The following is a 14,112-nucleotide window of genomic DNA, read 5'->3' as shown; positions in this document are numbered from 1 at the left end:
TACCGTACCGAAAGTACCGTACTTTGTGCGGTGGAAAAGCGCCCTAATCCAGTGCATCATAGTAAGCATAGAGTCTATCCCAGATATCACAAACCTTGGACGGGATGCAGGGCCACTGCAGGGCAGAGCCAAACATTACAGGTCTTGCTACGTGTTTGTGTACTTCAAGAGAATACCAACACAGGGAGACCATGCAAGATCTAAACAGTCGGAGATGGACTGGAAACCAAAATCTGGAGGCGAGAAACTACAGTGGTACCATCATGCAGCCCAAACCATCTCTTACATGAGCACATATTTTTGACGAAACAATGGATCGAACTAATCTGTGATCACTGATGCTGCACAGTAAAAATGTCCCGCATCTACTAGCCTATACTATTGCAGACCTACATCATCAGTCACGGAACTGCATTTAAACTCCAACAGCGTCGGTGGTATAGGCTTCTGTAATGATATAAATGATTTGACCGTTTCATGATGACGATCAGGGAGTTCATGGCCATAACATAAAATCACGATTTCATTTATGTAATCCTTGAGCACATCCACGGGGGGTAAGTGCTCGCGTTACATTTTCAAGATCATTAAAAATATAACTGTTTTGTTTAATCCGTAAATTTATTTCCTGGCCAAGTACATCGGTTAATGGGTGCTACCTGAAATATGAAGGCATATACTATTTCCGCTGGCCAATAAATAAACAGATGGAGTTCAAGAGGAAAAAAAGATAAAACTGTTCCGGCTTATGAAAGAAGACTGAGCGCCATCTGCTGTCCAAATATAATAATAACAACAATAACAATGATAAAATAAACAATAATATTAAAATTAATAATAAATTAAACAGACGCGGATCTTTCCGGCATTTTACAGGATCTGTAATTCTGTCTATTTCAGAATAAGGTGAAAAAAGACGACTGACTCATGCCACTTGGGATTGGACACAGCAGACTAATTATAGACAGAGTGAGTCACCCAGAGAGCCAGCGTCTCGTTTTAGCGCCGTTTGAAGCGAAGCTGCCGAGCTAGTCTGGGAGGGGGGAAGGGGGTCACCGCGAATTCTCTTCCGGCGCTTGGCATCGGGGCCAAGGTCAGGACAGCCTGCAGATTCCCCCACTGCTGCAGCCCCTAGCATCTGCGCTCAACCGCCACAGCTGTGCAGTGGCGGCGCTCCCCCCCCCAGGACACCGCTGATGACCATGCATCCTTCCCGCATTCCCAAGCAGCTCCGCTGCCATCTTCAGCCGGCATACAAGGATCATTTCACAATCTGTTCCTCGACACCACCTGCATGCCGCTAATATTTGGGTGGATTGGATGGGGAAGGGGCGGGGGAGGGGGCTAACAGCAAAGAGGCTAAAACAGACAAGCGATACCTGCAAGTAACGCCCTCGATGGGGTGCACGACTCTGCGCAGCACATTCGAACCCCTTCCTGCATGGGAGCTACGCAGCGCACGCGAGACACATAAAACACGCGCCGATTAATTTCCACGGCGATGTGAGACGTGACAGATTGCGCAATGCATGTGCCACGATTATTTTTAGACCTAGATTTCAATTGATGCCTTCCCATCCCGGCTGGGGTGCGACGAGGTCTGAAAAAGCCGGCTGTCGATCGCTAGTTTGACTCTTGGTTTTGCCGTGGATTTACGTGAACATATCTTTCCTGGTATGTTTAAGAATACTAAAACTTACAGTAGTTTTCCTATGCATTTATTGGTGTTTCTGTAATATTGGCGATCTTCCAATATTACAGAACTTCTTGTTTTATATAGACAATGTTTTAAAGGCGCTGTTCTCTGCCTCACGAAATTTCTCATCAGATATGAAATGAACGGTACTAATCAAACTGACATTAACCAATTAAACAATACAGCAAGAGGTATGTCTCGATTAGCTTTGCAGTTAATGTATCTGACGACTAGCAACATCGGCAAAGGAACCAAAATCTAGTGTCAGATTATTTCTCATTTTTCTTCTGAGATTTTTGGTCTCCATCCGATGAATGAGCACAGATGGCCGAAGGGCTAGGCTGTACCCCCCCAATTAGGGAATGCAAACACAGTCCAGTCACGTTCCTGCTCCCCCTCCAGCCGTGTCATAAGATATGTAAATAAAAATTAAGCAAACAAAAAAGGTTATGACAGCAGCTCACCCTGAAAATTTGGGGTGATCTTTTCGGGCACATGAAAAACAAACAAGACCCTAAATGGGAAATGGGAAGTTCTGATCCTGGGGTATAATAATAAGCTGGGGGGGGGGTTTGCAAATTTACATTTTATTTATTCTGGTGCTTTGATCCAAAGCGGCATACATTACTTTTGAGAAAGTGGGGTCATCCAGTCGATGGAGCACTTGGGGTTAAGGACTTTGCTCATCGGCCCACCATCACCCACCATGGGATTCGAACCAGCAACCATCAGATCGCACATCACCCCCATTTTGTCATTATTTGCAAAAGAATTTTCCCCCCATTCTTTTTCCCATTCTAGAATGATCAGCTAATCCCACATCCGGAATGGCCTCCTCTTCAACGCACATGGCAGCCCAAGGAGAGGGGGGGGGGGGGGGGGGAGTGAGGGGGGGGTGGTGGATTTGAAGAATTGCACGCGCCTCCTCCAATGTCTGTGCTGTCAGCCAAGCCACCTGCTTTTATTTTTTCGTCTATGGCCTTCATCCTCTTGGTGGAGACCTCTATTCGCTCGAGTCTGTCCCCCCCACCCCACCCCCATTGGGCAACCATCCAACAGACATCGCTGCAGAGCGATGATCAGGAGGGGGACCCAGCTGGCTAACCCACCTGATGGCCAATTTCCTGTCCTGCTTGCCGCATACAGCTGAGGCGACACAGCAAGGCTCGAACCCAGGTCACCTGCGCTGGACACTCTGTTATGCCGCAGAAAAGGCTTGAACCCCCTTTAAAATCTCAGACCCTCACCCTCAGAATGACTAATTATAACACACCGCTACCTACGCAGGTGACATCAACAAACCCTTAAATGGGTTTAACCTGCCTGTTGTGACAAATGTCAGGTGGATCCACCTACAGATGTACTTGGAGTAAATGCATTATACATGCCTGAAGACGCCAGCTGGGAAGTCGCTCTTAAGGTCACCACTTACACTAACAGTACTTTGGGAAAAGAAATAAGTTGATTCTTACTTTTAATATATCGTCTGCGTCTCTGAATGCGGCTAAACTGGTTTCAGAAATAACATGACTGATGTTTCCCTGGTTAACAGAAGATTCCATAAATGTTTTACTGTACTTATAAGCTCCAGAATACATGATCACGCTAATACCAAGATTACCATCTAAATAGCAACAATACATACAGAGTTATGTGTCCCAGTACTGGTGCACTGGATAAAACCCCCAGCAAAGGAAATTAAAGGGAGGTGAATGTTCAGCTTGAGTGTTGGGAGGTAAATAATCCCACATTAATAACAGTTTAACTACCTTTGCAGATAATCATACTAGATGCAGTGCTGCACAAATACATAGCTGCCCCCCCCCCCCCCCAAACTAAAGCTACTACTATACATGCTTAGACACTCATACGGGGGGGTAAAAAGAAATCTACCCCTTTATGGAAGGCCCTGCCTAGATCAGTGCTTTTTGAATACATACGAGTATCTATATCAACAATTTTATTAAGCGATACAGCATCTTATGACACATTTTGCACGTTTGTTACATTTCATGTGTAAATGCATGCAGTTTAACAGCAAAACAGCAGAACAGACCATGGACAGGAAGCGATTTAACAGCACAAGCAGATGGGACACAATCCCCTTTCGGATTACATCTTTTTAAGCGTGAGCCAGATCTTCTCTTTTTTAAAGAACTAAAGTCCTACAGAGAATGGAAAAAAAAATAGATCAGAGCTGCTTATTTCACTGCTCGTTATATCGATGTCAGCCAGCACAAGTGACATTATAACGTGGCAGAATAAAAAAAGGCACGATTGTCCTACGGGGGGAAGAGAGATGTGATTATTCCTAGGGACAGTGCTGACTTCAGTCGGCTTGTTTGCTGAGAGAAGTGGCTGAAGGGGAAGTCTTTGTTACGGGACAGGGATCCGTGACACAGAGCAGTCAGCGCTTTGATCGCGGTGATTTCCAAGTCCGTGTGAGATGCTGATGAGGATGGTGGCGAGGCATGCAGGGATAACTTAGTGATACTACGGGGGAAGTTCAGTGGGAATACTGGAGATGTGCATGAGAGCAGCGATTATGAACAATGTGTGCGGCTCAGCTTGTTAGGATGCTGTGCCGCTGATCAGAAGAGTGTTGGTTCGAATCCCAAGGACAGAGTGATTTTTTTGCAATTGGGCCCCTGAGCAAGACACTTAACTCTTGCTTCAAGAGTTGTCTGACAATATGCCGTCTCCAAATATGTACTGCTTTGGCCAAGAACATCTGTTCTGTTACAAAATGTAAAATGATTGAACCAAAACACTGCTACCAGTTGTCTGATCCGCTCCAATTTGAGATTTGACAGTAATAATGTCAGGGTGGACACTTTCGTTTTTTCGATCATTTCCAAAAGCAGGAAAATCCCCAGAGCCAGGTGGCTTCCGGAAACAGGCAGGAGCACGTGAGTAAGAACCAGCTAATTTCATAAGTACCATAAACACGACTTGTGACATTTTGGCAATTAGTGAAGTAAATTCGGACAAATTATGTGTATCCTCTGCTTCCCTCAGTAAGTTTTGCATTTTTTTTTGTGAACCTCTGGCCTGAAAATCAGGGCTCGTGACCAAGGCTTGTTAACAGGGCCCTGGCCAATCTGCATACACAATTAATGTACATTTCCTACGTTGTGCCTCAATAAATGTACTGATTATGGCCTGTCGAAGCCTTTTAACAGCCTCTGCACCTTTTAGTTTAGCGCATTCAGAAGGTTTGTGGAAAAACTGCAACTCACTATCCTAATAGACTAATTTACCATGTTTTCAGATGCCTGTAAATGGAAGTTCCAAGGGGAATTCTCTCTCTCTCTCTCTCTCTCTCTCTCTCTCTTTTTAAATAACTGCTTCTGTGTTGCTGCTGTGAAACTACTCAGTGATACTGTCTGATCCTTCTTTTCTCTTTATACTACAGGGTTCCTTAGCCACATCGATTGTGACCAGAAGCCAGTGTCATTAAATCAGTTTTTCAGAGGGAGAAATGGTCTGTGGACGTACAGTTCCAGCCTTTCTAGCCAACGACGGCGGCAGCAATGAAACAGATCAGGAGTTAATGACTCAAAAGTCAAACAGAATCCCTCGCTATCAATGAATGATGTTTTTCTTTAATCATTTTCCTAGAAAAACAACTGGATATTAATCACAATGCAACAGAAAAAGATTTGACGTGATTTTGCTAATCTGAAGTAATCAGCTTGACGTCCCTTGAAATTAAATTATGCTCTATTTGCCATTTACGAGTTCAGGTACTTTGGAATTCTGTAGTTTTCATATATCTCATCATGCTCTTCAGACACACATATAGAAGTGACAGTGAGCTCATGGGAGTTTCACTTACGCAAAATTGTTCTGAGGGCAGAACAAAAAAGAAAGATTGGTTTAGAGAGATAACCAATCAGATTGTAGAGGAGGTGGGTCCAAGCAACTCGAGGAGATGGGACCAACCAATCAGATGCTTGGTTCCGGCTCCTCAAATTGCCCGAATCCACCTCCTCTACAATCCGATTGGTTATCTCTCTGAACCAATCATTTTTCATTCTGCTCTCAGAATATTTTTGTGTAAGTGAAAGTCCCATGAGCTGAGTGTGAAGCTTGGGTTCCAAGCAGCCATTTATCCAGCACATCCAGCATTTCAGGGGGCTCAGGGTCTTGCTCAAGATCCCAATGACGATGTGACTATTCCACAGATGATACAAACCAATGACCTTTCAATCACTGGTCTAAACCACTTTGCTGTAAAAGCAGTACAGATATGCAGCAACGGGAAATATGACATTAGGCGATTCCTTAGTCTTTGTGACAAAGCACATGTAACAATCTAAGCAGGTGACACCAGTGCTCTTTGATCCAATGCTTATGAACAAACAAGCCTAAATCACCTGTCTCAAGTCATCTTAGTCTCCAAGACATCAGAACATCACTTAAGCCACATTTCTCTCTTTTTTAACACAACAGATAACATTGTTTCCCAACAAACTGTATAACGTTGTTTGTGAATGCTCTGCCATTTAGTATTCAATATTATTTTTATTGTAATAGGTCACATAATCATATTATTAATATTTATGGAGCTCCTGGATGATTCCCATTACAGTTTCATGACTTTGTATTCAGTGGAGCCAGATCCCAAATTATTTTCCCGATATTATCAACAACTTTTACGCACTTCTGCAGAGGATTTAAAGAATTATATTTCTGATGGCATTGAACCACGGAGCAGAAGTGGTGTTATAGTGTATTCCACGCTATTGTTTCACACTTTGTGCTATAACAGTACAAACAGCATACCCACACAAAAAGCCCAAGGCTCACATTATCTACAGCCTCAGGTTCAAAATTCCAAAGATGAGGTCAAACACAGAAAGGCATCCATTACATCCACCCATCCATTTTGCACAATGGCTTATCGGGCACAAGGTCACACACACTATCGTACTCTAAGTGCAATTTAGAGTGGCCGATTCGCCAAACTGCAGTATTTATTTTTTGTTGCCGGAGGAAACGAAAGTACCCAGCAGATTTTCACACAAACATGGACAGGACATGCAGAACCAAAGATGGTGTGTGGCTCAGTGGGTTAGGCCTCTGTGTCTATCATCAGGAAGTAGCTGGTTTGAATCCCATGCTTGGCAGAGTAGCCGATTGTTGGTGCACACCCCACAGACACATCAGCATATTTTTGGTGCACACCCCACAGACACATCAGCAGATTGTTGATGCACACCCCACAGACACATCAGCAGATTGTTGATGCACACCCCACAGACACATCAGCAGATTGTTGGTGCACACCACACAGACACATCAGCCGATTGTTGGTGCACACCACACAGACACATCAGCAGATTGTTGGTGCATACCCCACAGACACATCAGCATATTGTTGGTGCACACCCCACAGACACATCAGCAGATCATATGTGCACACCCCACAGACACATTAGCATATTGTTGGTGCGCACCCTACAGACACATCAGCGTATTGTTGGTGCATACCCCACAGACACATCAGCATATTGTTGCTGCACACCCCACAGACACATCACTACTCTTTAGTTTGGGATATTGCTCTTCAATATCAGCCTGTGCACATTCCAGTGCTGACAATCAGCTCATTCTTTTTTCTTAAAGAATACCCAGTAGGCCAATTTGTTGTAATAGTCTAGAAACAATGAAGCATTTCTATACTTTCCTTCCTTTTTCCATGCATATCCAGACATTTAAGACCAAAATGAAATTCCCCTTTTCCATGCTAGGTAGGAACCCTGTAGGCTTTGCTCTCACCTCTATATGTGCATGTGTGCACCTTTAAAAAGGAGAGCAAGATGGGATGTACGAAAACTAACACATTCCAATGTATCTGCACTTATGTAATTAAAGCTTAATTTCATTTCAAACTCTACTCGTTCAAAGCGGGCCCAGATTTGAACCAGTAAGCCATCATCAGTTACATTTACAGTAATGAATCATCTGCATTTACTTTATTCTCTTTTGTAACGAAAGGTATGCCAAAGCAACGTAAAACCTCTTCTGTGATGCCCCACATAGCAGCTTCCCAAAGAACCCAGTGGAGTTGATGATGGTCAGAGTCAGCAGTCCGTCAGCCACCGATCGCGACCCAGACTCCCGAGGAACGGAAGAGAGTTGGTATGGTGCTACACCAAAGCCAGCCCAGCGACTGCATTGATCCATCAGCTGAGCGGGAGTTTTGGGAGGCTTGGGTTTCTCCCAGGAGATCTGCGTCACTCCTCCAGCTGATTCATGTGGATCCACACCATGGATGTGGATCTCGGGAGAGTGGGGGGCGGGTGGGGATGAAAAAAACGCCCATCAACCCGATACCTGCCCCGTGACGGATATGAGTGTCAGTTCCAGTCAGAAACTGGATACAACTACATCCCAGAGCAACCAGTAAAATGAAAAGAGCAAAAACAAAAAATATATAAAATAATCAAGTAACGTATTCCAATAAAATAAGCTGAATAATATTCCAAAAGTACGTTCATATTCGTAATTATAAATCACACAGCCCTTAAGAATTTAAAAAGTGTCTCAGTACTCTAGAGTCAAATTGTTTGTTTTATATTTGTCTGAGTAAATTTCTTTAGTTGAGTATCAAAATGACACCTTCCAGTACTGATGCACTCAAAAATAAAACAAAACAAAACTGTCACATTTTAAGAATGGTGTAAATACATCCATCCATCCATTTTCCAAACCGCTTATCCTACTGGGTCGCGGGGGATCCGGAGCCTATCCCGGAAGCAATGGGCACGAGGCAGGGAACAACCCTGGATGGGGGGCCAGCCCATCGCAGGGCACGCTCACACACCATTCACTCTCACATGCACACCTACGGGCAATTTAGCAACTCCAATTAGCCTCAGCATGTTTTTGGACTGTGGGGGGAAACAAGAGTACCCGGAGGAAACCCCACGACGACATGGGGAGAACATGCAAACTCCACACACATGTGACCCAGGCGGAGACTCGAACCCGGGGCCCAGAGGTGCGAAGCAACAGTGCTAACCACTGCACCACCATGCCGCCCCTGGCGTAAATACAGAACTACAGAAATGCAGAAAAATATATACAGAAATGTACAAAGGAAATCTCACCGTTTACACTAAACCTGGCTGCATTGTTTTATTATAAGAAGCAATCGGCCTCACCTGCATCCTTTACTCACTCCTGGATAAGCTGATGTCAGTATTGGAATGTCAGAATTTGGCCATCTAAAAGCACTTTTGATGAGGCTTCATGAAAACCTTTGAGGTGCAGGGAGGGGGGTCAGGGTGGCATCGTGTGTGACATTATTACCTCACAGCCCCGGGACTGGTGACCAAGATCACCCCTCTTAGTGGAACCCCTCTTTATCAGGAACACGTGGTTTGGTAGACTGACACAAAATATACTTCTTTCCCCGGTCGATGTGGCTCTTCTGCCATCCCGTCTGCTCTGTGATACATTCCCTCACTCCCTTAAAACCTAAGATCTGTAATTCGGAGATTTTTATTGAACACAGCTGCAGTATTTTGAATATAAAAGGTGTATACTGGCTGCGGTTTTCTACCTATTCGCACTTGGACAAAATGGTTGCTTGTCTTGTAAATACGATACCTGTGTTTTTATTGAGGAGGAAATAAACTGCATTTCTTACTTGTGTTGAACATAAGATAAACAAGTATACACCTGAATTATTACACGAAAATGTCAGGTCTTTGGACAAGCGTTTTATGGTTGTGTAACCACATCTGTTTAAAAGTTCTCTACTGCCATCCAGTGGCCATAAAGGGTATTGCCTCAGTCTTGTGGTTTCATAAACACAAAATCCTGTGATAACTGATCACTGCTGACTGGACTATAAACACAAAAAAACTGTGTGAAACATCTCAAAGAGATCTGAGAAAAAACGATTTCTTTTTAAATTCTGCTGTGCTGCATGAATACTGTTATGCAAAAAGCAGACCTTACATGTAGGATAATACTACCTAAAATTGGTGCATCAGCATACCCACTATAGAACTGCTTAAATCAGCACCAAGTTCCCAGTTCTTTGTGTAATTGCATTGGAGTTTTCAGTCAGGAAATCCTCGACCTTTTTATTAAAATATTACATTATTAAAAAGCCTCTGGGCCCAGTTTAAGAATTGTACTGTCACCTCCCAATTATCTATAATTAAGCAGAAAGCTAAAACTAATGACCAGGACAAACTTGAACTTGAAAATTATTCTTTTTAAATGCCCGAGCCATTTTTTATACATTAAATCTAGCGCCATATGTGCTTATGACAATAGAGATTTGGTGCAAAGGCACATATTACAGGCTTAATGTCACGGGGTGTGTTTCCTTAAGAGAGGGGCGTCTGTGAGGCAGAAGTGTGTGTTTCAGAGTCGCTAAAAGGGTGCCTCTGCAGGGAGTCCCGGCCATCCTTTAAAAGCCAGTGAAGAGAAACGGGATTCCAGCCCCTGGCCCCTAATTACATACTCCACATTTAGCTGGCCCGTCAACAAATATCACGATCGCCTCCCCTCAAGGACGTTTTAATTTAGCGAGTTTCATTTTGCTGGGCTGATGCATTTACCTAAAGCGACGTGCAATTTTCCCTACTATTCCATTTAAGCACCACGCTCTGGGCTACTTTAGAAAGCACCCCCCCTAGAGCTCAAACTGCAAACTTTCTGGTTACAAATCCAGACCTGTAGCCAATACCCTCCCCAACACGGTGAAATTTCTCATAGGATTATGAAACGGATTTAAACGACCACAGCGGGAGTACAAACATTGATGCATATTTTCTGGATACATATAGGGGAATCTGGATTCTCCATGGGCTTTCTGCAGCGCTGTTTGCCACCACTCAAGTACGCGCAGGACCCCTGCTGGCCACAAATCGTCACTGCGGGAGGCAGAGACCTACAAATGACTTTTTAAGCGGAACCTCAGAAACAACAAACCCGCCCCTGTCTACATTGTAGTGGACATTTGTTCCAGCCATCATCAAGGAATCAATGACACTTTAAACTGGATAATCACTTCAAAACACAAGATACAAAACAGCAGCCACTTTAGACGCAGCAGTGCAGTTTACATAAGTGCATTTTTGCAATTACATTGTTTTGGCAAGAAATCTGGTTGGCAAACAGGAAAAGGGGTTTTCAGGGGGAGACTGACTGTATTTATTGCTGCATTGCATTGCTGCATTGCATTGCTGCATTGCATTGCTGCATTGCATTGCGTTACTGCATTGCTTTTGTCAAGAGCGTGAGCTAATCCAGCCTCTGATGGAAAACACACACCGGGCCAGGTAAGCATTAACACTGACTAGTGTAAAGTCTTTAACATGCTTTTTCGGGAAAAACAAGGGTCTGCGTTTGTGCCCCAATGAATCAGTCCCAAATACTGCCATGGCATTGAGCAGCAGAGAACATTTTCAAAATGGGGTGGGGGGAGTCCAGCATCCTGCTGATAGATGTTAATGGCTATTACTTCACTGAACCTCTCTGCTGTTTCCTGAATTAATGAAGACAGGCTATCCATAGACTGGGGTTTCCAGGTAAAGCACCCCTGAACTGTGTGATTCAACACTCAAGATTTTTATTGGCCATGCACAACAGGTGCATTGGAATGCCTAGTTGTTCAGCTTCACTCAGTTATAAAAGTCTAAAGACAGTACAAAACAACACCAGACAGTGTAAAACTACGCAAGATAATGCAAAACAACACCAGACAGTGTAAAACTGGACAATATGTAGTTAGTGGCTGATACAGTGCAATATTAGATCTATAAAGTGCATGTGCCAGGGATATGACTGTTACGGGAAATGCGGCTGATAGAATTTGAAATGGTTGGAGGAAAGAAGTTGCTCTTGAATCTGGTACTCAGTGTTCTGATGCTCTGAAACCTCCGACCTGACTGCAGCGGGGTGAAGAGTTTGTGGCTGGGGTGGCTAAGTCCTGAAATATTGACTGAACCTTGTTACGGCAGCCAGTACAGCTGGTCAGTGGAGGGTAGCTCAGTCTGTGTGATCTTCTGAGCAGATCTGTATCGGCTTCCTGTCATGAAGTGGCTCCACTACACCACACCATGATATCAGTGGTAAGAACACTCTGAGTGGTACTGTGGTGTAGTAATGTTCCTGGACATAGCCCTTGAAAAACTCATTCATCCTATTTGGACAAACAAATACTTAATCTTTATTTGAAAAGTTTTGATATAGGTGATGTAATGTAACAAAAACAATGAAATTTTGACTTGGTAATCATTTACTCAACCTAATTCCCCAGAAATGTATCTTTTCTCTGTAATACACACATTCTTACATTTAGTATTTGGACTCCTTTGACAGATACAACCTCTTGAAGGTGTTTTTCATGACCTTGTATCAGTTTGTTTCATTGACTCATTCCTCCATGCAGAATTCTTTTAGCTGTAGGATGTTGAAGGGAATTTTTTAAATGTACGGCCCTCTTAAAGTCCTCGTACAACGTTTTAATTGGACTAATTTGACTTGGCCGCTCCATAATCTCCTGTTTCTTTGTTTTGAGACTTTCCTTTATAAATCAGTTTGTATGTTTCGAGTGATTATTCTATTAAAAGACTCACTTATGGTTCAGTTTCAACTTTTTGATGGATGATGTTGAATTCTTTGAAGGCGCTTTGACGACAAGCTGTTCAGGCCCTGAGGCAGCAAAGCAGCCGCAAGCCGGAACATTCCCACCACCAAACTTTGTACTGTAACTGGCATGAGGTTCTTTTAATCAAATACTGATTGGTTGATTTCTGCGTTTGTACGCGGACTGTGGCAAGAACTGCCCATAGACCCTTTGATACAGGCCTATAGCCTTGGGTTCTTTGAGATTTCTTCATGCATCTTGAGCTCTGTCTTTGAGCTGAATTTAGTGAACCAGTCTGGCCAGTTTTAGAGTGGTCTGAAACCTTCTTCATTTGTAGAATATTTTACAAACAGTGGAATGTATGAAATCAAATAGCCCGGAAATGGCTTAAAATCCATTCTTAGGCTCATAAACGTCAACAATCTCCATTTTGAGGGCCTTGGTCAGCTCGTTTAATCCAGGCACGATGGTACCATATAATTGTTAATGGCTATGACCAATTGTTTGAATAACATGTGGTTCTCAAAGATGTCTAATAACGACCTAATAATTTCTACCAGATTTGGTGCATCTGATTCTATTTTTCAGGTTTAATGTAGCAAGAAATGTAAGGATATGCTGACCTTTCCCTCAAAAGAAATTAAAACTTCTATTCATTATAATTGTATAAATGAATATTAAATTGAAATTTGCACAGTAACTTTTTTAATTTCATCATATTTCTCCATCAGAAATGAAGATCTAATATTAGTCCAAATATGTTGAAAAAGAGCCTCGTGCCCATTGCTTCCGGGATAGGCTCCGGACCCCCCGCGACCCAGTAGGATAAGCGGTTTGGAAAATGGATGAATGGATGTTGAAAAAGACTATTTTTCATGTGGTGTCCATATAACTTTAATCAGTAACTTAGGGAGTGGTCGGTCTTTTACTGAGTGCAGATGCAATAATAATAATAATAATAATAATAATAATAATAATAATAATGACCACAAACAATAATAACAAAGAAAATGACTGATGGATCCTGGCCTGAGTGTCCTGTTTGACCAGAATCACTAGACCAAAGCGTTACTCCAGCTTCTGCTTTCAGTGAGAAGACGATCCCTGAACTTCACCCCGGATTTGCTGGTATATTAAAAAGCGACATACGGCCTGGTGGTTGAGGTTGAGGCACCTGCTTAACGTTTATTTCTTTTCCAGCTTTCCTTTATTTTCCAGCTTTCCTTTCCTTTCCATCTACCCCATCTCAATGTGACTGATCGGTTTTGCTGCCACATTTAGCAAAAAGAAAAATATAAAAACAAAAAGCCCAGCACCCCCATCACCCGTCTTCGTGCTGATCCATTACTGCCCTAAAACACTCCGTCTTGCGGACACGTCCTGTTCCACATGTTATTTTTCATATCCTGGGCCTGTCAAAACAGGACCGTTTTCAGGATTTCATCAGCATGCCCGCCCCATCAGATCCTGACCCCGGTGTCGCTCAATAACCCAATCGATTCTAAATTACAACCGGCATCCAGATCCGACCAGCCGTAAGCACGAGTCTGGCCTATTCATTCCTTCATTCTCCCATCTCACAGTAAACACTGCTGTAGCTGCAGGTCTCTGCGTGTTTGAACAATGTTATTAAATAACATATAATGGATTTTAATTTTGGCATCGGTAACCTTCAGGGAACTATATCTACAATTAACAAATTATCCAAAAAAAAAACATTCAAAGTTCAAATTAATCTAATTCCTACTAATAGAAATTAAATTTGATTTCCCAACAGAAAGCAATAATTGACTTCCTA

At 43.0% G+C, this 14,112-nt stretch overlaps 1 protein-coding gene and 1 long non-coding RNA gene across 2 annotated transcripts in view; both read right to left on the bottom strand.

The window, feature by feature from the left end:
- Window positions 1-14,112, bottom strand: part of ntm (neurotrimin) — a 284,096-nt gene that overhangs the window by 130,077 nt on the left and 139,907 nt on the right. The window lies entirely within an intron of this gene.
- Window positions 13,694-14,112, bottom strand: part of LOC125745181 (uncharacterized) — an 81,238-nt gene continuing 80,819 nt past the window's right edge. Inside the window, exon 3 of the long non-coding RNA XR_007398590.1 lies at window positions 13,694-13,726. This is a non-coding gene — a long non-coding RNA (uncharacterized LOC125745181). The remainder of the gene's footprint in view (window positions 13,727-14,112) is intronic.

This window comes from Brienomyrus brachyistius, chromosome 6 (assembly GCF_023856365.1).
Source record: "Brienomyrus brachyistius isolate T26 chromosome 6, BBRACH_0.4, whole genome shotgun sequence".
Lineage (NCBI taxonomy): Eukaryota > Metazoa > Chordata > Actinopteri > Osteoglossiformes > Mormyridae > Brienomyrus > Brienomyrus brachyistius.
The sequence above is the reverse complement of the archived record's forward strand: the minus strand, read 5'-3'. Positions and strand labels throughout refer to the sequence as shown.